Below are 6,242 nucleotides of genomic sequence, written 5' to 3' on the forward strand. Positions count from 1 at the left end.
GAAAGAAAGAAAGAAAGAAAGAAAGAAAGAAAGAAAGAAAGAAAGAAAGAAAGAAAGAAAGAAAGAAAGAAAGAAAGAAAGAAAGAAAGAAAGAAAGAAAGAAAGTGTTCACTACTAAAATCTTTTTACAATTATAGATTTTTTGACAATATGATAACTTATGGTTATTTTTTTCTGCTTTAGAGAACCGCCCTTAAACGCCATTCACTTCTTTTTCAATTCAGAGAGTAGGCTAGTTGTAACTCTTGCTTATAAAGATCTTAAATGTAGCCTACATACAGTAACTGTAAATATGATTGGTATTTAACAGTATTTTCTACGACTAGGATTTATAAGTGTTCAGGCCGCAAAAAAACAAACAACAACAAAAAAAAAAAAAAAAAACAACAACAACATAAACCTCTGAACTCCGACACACACAAAAGTCTGAACTTGTTCTAAAACTTGCGCACCGTTACGCAATATGCGTTGCTACTGTACGTAATTTACATGCGCTTCATTTGCAAGTCTGGTGGTATGCATTTACTTGTGGACCAATTATAAATGAAATACATATTTTTACTCTGCATTAGAATACTGCTAATGTTGACCCTGTGGATGTATAGCCAATAAGCTCGCCTGCAACTGTTATTTGCAATATACACAAGAGACCGAATTTGAAATGATTTAGTTATTAGCTAAAGTGAGCATTTCGCGTTTAGATTTTTTCATACTTTGCACATCTTCACTGTTAACACTATAACCATCACATTTAAATGGCACCTGCTAAATGTAAAATATCCCAAATTTCCGTTTAATTTGTAAACTAAATTGATTTCAATAATGCAAAAAGAATACATAAATAAATAAATCTAAAAACACATTGTTGAATTTTACTACGTCTGTCTATTGATTGCCGTATACAAAGCATTGAATGGGGCAAAGAGTATTTTGTATGATAATAAATTTTATTTTCTCCATATGGACTTAAATAACATCCTCTGCTTTAGACTAAATTGGCTAGGTTACAATTTCTAGTTAACACTACTAATGTTAATAAAACTTAGCCTATTAACAAAAGTTTTTAATAAAAAATTATCAGTAATAAGGCCAATTCTGTAGAAATTTGCTGAAAGATTCTGTAAGTGACTATTCCTTCGAATAGGCAATGTTTTTCACCACTACGCTGTTTTGTGCCCAGCTCTCTATGCGCACAAGGTAGGGTTAAATAACACTTGTCTCTTATTTTCCCAGGAAGAAAATGCATACTCATAAGAGTACATGCGAAGGTCAAGGGTTTGAGCTTACTTATGTATTTGCCAGATGGCAGCAAGCAAAGAAAGAATCGAATAATTCAACAAATCTGTCTTTTTCTTTTTCTCTCTCTCCCTCTCTCACTCTGGGTCCAGGTATCAGAGCAATGCGCGCGACCCGTCCATGAACCCTCTTTAGTGGGCTTAAGAGAGTGACTTAAACGAGATCGGCTCATTAAGCACCTCATTAAAGCAATTCTAAAGAGTAGCTTTGGCTTCAGCAATTCGCAATAATTTTATACCTATACCAATAAAATTGTTTCGGCTATTTGACATCTCTTTTCAAAAGTTGTCTTCAATATGTTGAAAGCTCATGGATTTGTTTGCGACTGGAATGCGTTTTGATGACTAAACAGGAACTCTAATTCACAATAAGCTATTTATAAGAAGAAAAAACCTTTCGATTTTAATATTTTAATACGCTTTATGTTTTATTATAAATGAAAGCTTTAGAATTGCTAAAGGTAATTACTAATCTGGCTATGTTAATTATGTATTTAAGATTATATTAATTAATGACGAATTCTTCAATTACATGCATAAAAGTTTTAATTTGTTTGTTTATTTATTATTATTATTGTTTGGAATTTTGCAAGTATATTTATAATTAAAATTACGCAAATACCAATTTTTGTTTTAAGTATACATATTTCAGTTCGAGCTCGAAAACTAGGACGAAGTATATGCTTAAATATTGAGAATAACTTAGCCAAAGACGAAAGGCTCTCGACAAATGCCCTGTAAGGGGCTATAGCCTACATTTCTGAAATAGACTCATAAAACAATTGAAGGAATTCCGCGCACTGAATCCTTGTGGTCGTATTAATTCAGGATGAAACCAGCTGAAAAAAATATCTATTGGTGTTCATTCAGATGACACCTGGCAAAGTTTGAAAACATGACTAGGCAAGTGAGCGGCTCTAAAAGCATTAATCAGGGCACCAGGCGATGCATCTGGCGGCTTAAGGATGGGAGAAGACGCGCTAATTAGGTAGAAATGGCCCTTTTCCCCCGTGACCCAGCGGGACCCTTGGCAAGCTGTTTAACATTAGTTAAGCAATTAAAACGTGTGAATGCAAATGTAGCTTTTGGTGAAAGCTCCGGCCGCGGCATAAAGTGCATTATATTCCGTGTTTGTTATAAGCCACATGATGCATGTCTGTATGCGAGGTCACAATTATGACGGCACGACAAGAACGCAATTACTGGCCTTAATGGAGGAAACAAAGCAACAAGTGGTTGGTCTGCAATTGACGCATACATATTCATAAAACATTAGCTTGCTAGAAATCAAATATTACAGAGGCGACAAGAAAGCCTGCAAGAAGTTTTTAGAAAGAAAAACACACCAGAAAACAAATGTTGGGAGTGTCTGAAACACTAGTCACATGTCTTGACAATGTGGATGTTTCCAGCTTTAACACTCCTGAAAAGCCTGGACTCCTTCACAGGGCCCAGCGGTCGCCTCAAAAACAGGCAAAGGTCTGTGTTTTAGTCACAGCTTAGCAGGGAATTGCGATACTCTTTGTTTGGTGACTCCTCTTGTGCTTTTCCTATGGTTCTATAAAGCTGGAGATATGGGGTCGTCAGGCTGCTTAGTATCACACAATTCTCGATTTGTCTTAAAGGAAGTGTTTGGACGCACCCTCTCCAAAATGTAAGTCAAGAAAAATTCTTAATCCAATGAAAGTTGTTGAGTGAATGCTAATTTGCATATTGCTATCGTTAAATTATGGAATATTATAGTTAAATGGTTCAGAATATTTTATAGATCAAATTGCTTAAAAGTTGCCTAAATTAATGGGCTCATCACAAAATTCTTACCCATATGTTTATCTAGTCAAGCAGATCATTTTAATTTTGCAACATGTATACCATGCGAAATGTGCATGCTCTCGTGGGCGGGATATTATAGCCTATGGAAAGAAAATACAGGCAAGTGCAAAAATAAAGGATGAGTGTGTCAGGACTTGAGAGTGTCCAGACGTGGCCGGCTGGTGGCGACAATAACATGCAAGCATGATAACCTGAACCGCACGGTCTATAATGGCCACATAATGGTCAAAAATCTGCTTAAATTGATCGAGAAAAATACATCATGTTCCGATTACCGTTTTTGTAAATCTAAATGCTCAAATGGGTGGTTTATCTGTTTCTGAAAACTGTAAAATCAGGCGTTTTACTTCATCTTGAAATATGATGCATTCTCCATTAGAGAACAATCCACGCGACTGCTTCCTAAATTATTGCTGCACTTTAACTCTGAAACGCTGTTTGGGGACGTGCTGAAATAAGAAATGTATCAACACGTTTCTCCTTAATTCACACTGCTCCGGAAATCTGATGTGGAGGCTCGGTTCGTGTTTAAGCAAGCATATTTTGTTGTGTCAGATATTATTTGTGTCTGCCTCATCTGCACTACCCAGCCAAGCGCAGCAAAAAGCCAATGAAACGCGCTTGAGACCGTGACGTCAGCAACGCTGGTGCCCTCTTGATGACTTCCTGTCCTGAAGCGACTGACCTTCGCGTGAACCTGAGTCCAGTCTCGAGCACGAGCGCGTGTCACACACTCACACAGGCGTTTAATTCGCAAAACGGATAAAAAAAAACTTGTTTATACTCGATATTATTCTATCCAAATAATGCTCTCAGATCTGTCTGACAATAGGATTATATCAAGATATTATAATTTGTTATAATTATGAGATTTTTTAATTTAGTTTAATATTAAATTATATAGCTATTATACTAAACTTTAGCAAAATGTCAGGCGTGTTTCTCTCATTAATCAAAGCACCAACCTTAAGACTTCCCTACTAAAATAACAGAAACGCAGGTAATAGGCTAGCTCATTTTATATAAATAAAATTATTAACAGCAATACGAGGTGAAAAATAAAAGAACGTGAAAAAAAAAATTTGTAAATGTTTAATGTAAATTAATAATCACTTTGCTTGTAACTTTTACGCAGGCCTATAGCTATAATAAATGATAAAAAAGAGGACAGTGCCGCTGACAGCTGCGCTCTGATCTCATCATACATTTAGACTCATCCTGGATTTTTCCCCTCCAAAAAAAAAAAAAAAAAAAAAAAAAAAAAAAAAACCGACAGTACAAAACATGTTTTATTAAATCTGCACAGGGAGCACATAAAATAGGATTGCTTCTAATGCAATCATGGTGGGGACAATTCTCCTTCTCATGCGAGTGGATAAATAAATAGCTAAATTGCAGTTAAAATTCCTAAAACAAAACATTTGTAATATCCGTACCTGCATATTTAATTAGAACTCAAGCAAAGTACACTGCCAAATTATGAATATATATAGAGTCCATGCACGTAGTTACAGCTGCCATGCTTGAAGAAAAACCTGTAAAATACAAGATTTAAGACTAAAAGTCAAAAAGAAGTACAAGGTGTGTAATCAAATAAAGTTAAACTTCACATTAAATATTTAAACCTAATGTTTTTGTAATAAATAACTTTGTATTAAACTTTGCAAACTCCGTAACTGGTGTGTAAAATTAGTTAGGCTACATGAACGTCATAAAGCAATTTATATAATAAATGAACTAAATTATGCTTTCGCATGTCTGAAAATATTCTGCCAAATCTGTTTCATGAATGTTTTCAAACATTTAAAGAATGGATGGATAATTAAATAAATAATAGGCTATCGGAAGTAGATAATTTTAGCTGTGACGGTGTAAAACAGAATGGCGCACTGCAAGGCCTGTTCATCCCATCCATCCAAACGAACAAACAAATACTTATCTAAAATGCTGGCAACTTTTGCACTTTGTATAATTTAGCCTGTATGGATTCAAGCGAGAGATTAGCATTTAATAATTTTGTTTACGCCTGAAAGCATTTGTAATGGGTTACTCTGAAGCAACTTTGAGAAGATAGCCTACATGTTAGGCTACGTAAAATTTCCTAATATTATATTTATTAATATATTATTATTATTATTATTAATAATAATAATAATAATTTTACTTATTTTCCCCACCATAATCATCAATAGTATTATCATTATTATTTTTTATTAGCCTACTATTATTACTATTATTATTATTAGCAATAATAATTTTACTCCCGTTCCCCACTTGCATAAAAACATCAACAGTCTTATTATTATTATCGAATAGTTATTATCAGTTATGCAAGTTATAGCCATTTCTTATTTATCTATTTATTGTAGCCTACATTAACGCATTTTTATTTGTTTTTTGTTAATGTTTTTTTTTGTCAATAAACACGTAGCTCAACAAAAATATTTTAAAGCTTCAGATCAAAGCTTTGGATGGTCTACACACGTTTTCACATGTAAAAAGTTTTGCCTTTCAGAAATGCCTTATAAATTTGGAGCTCCTAGGACACAACACTGATAAACAAGAGCAGGCATTTTCAACCTAACAGATCATTTCTTGAGCACTGAATAAACCTTCCATTGCATTTTCATTACCACATACATTCATATATCACATGGACCGCGAGTATAAGATTAACTTCAGTAGGCTAAATGTTAAATCCGGGGGTTCCGTAAAGCTCTTATCCAACAGGCTGACATGGAGAACCAAACCATAATGCGGACAAATAATTTGATTTGTAATAAATTCTGTTGCGTTTGTTTTTCTGAAATTGAATTAAAATGAACAAAGAAAATATAGGATACTTGTATACTTATATAAATGTGTGCAGGCTGTTATTCTAGCAGGCCTAACTTACAAATAATAATAATAGTTCTTTACTCTTTTTTAAATTAGTGAGTGCATGACATGTATTAGTTTTTTTATTTAATAGTTAAATGTTTTTTAATTGGTTTATTTTTTTTTATATTAAAGTACTGTTCGTAAACTTTAGGCTAAAGTTATAAACAAGAGGTCCAGAAATACTTAGCATACTGGTTTTGTGTGAATATTTATAGCTTACCGCCGAAGCTTATA

General features: G+C 33.8%; 1 protein-coding gene across 1 annotated transcript in view; it reads left to right on the forward strand.

Moving 5' to 3' along the window:
* Positions 1-6,242, forward strand: part of LOC141378555 (uncharacterized) — an 876,076-nt gene that overhangs the window by 797,279 nt on the left and 72,555 nt on the right. The window lies entirely within an intron of this gene.

This window comes from Danio rerio, chromosome 17 (assembly GCF_052040795.2).
Source record: "Danio rerio strain M-AB ecotype USA chromosome 17, GRCz13ab, whole genome shotgun sequence".
Taxonomy (NCBI): domain Eukaryota; kingdom Metazoa; phylum Chordata; class Actinopteri; order Cypriniformes; family Danionidae; genus Danio; species Danio rerio.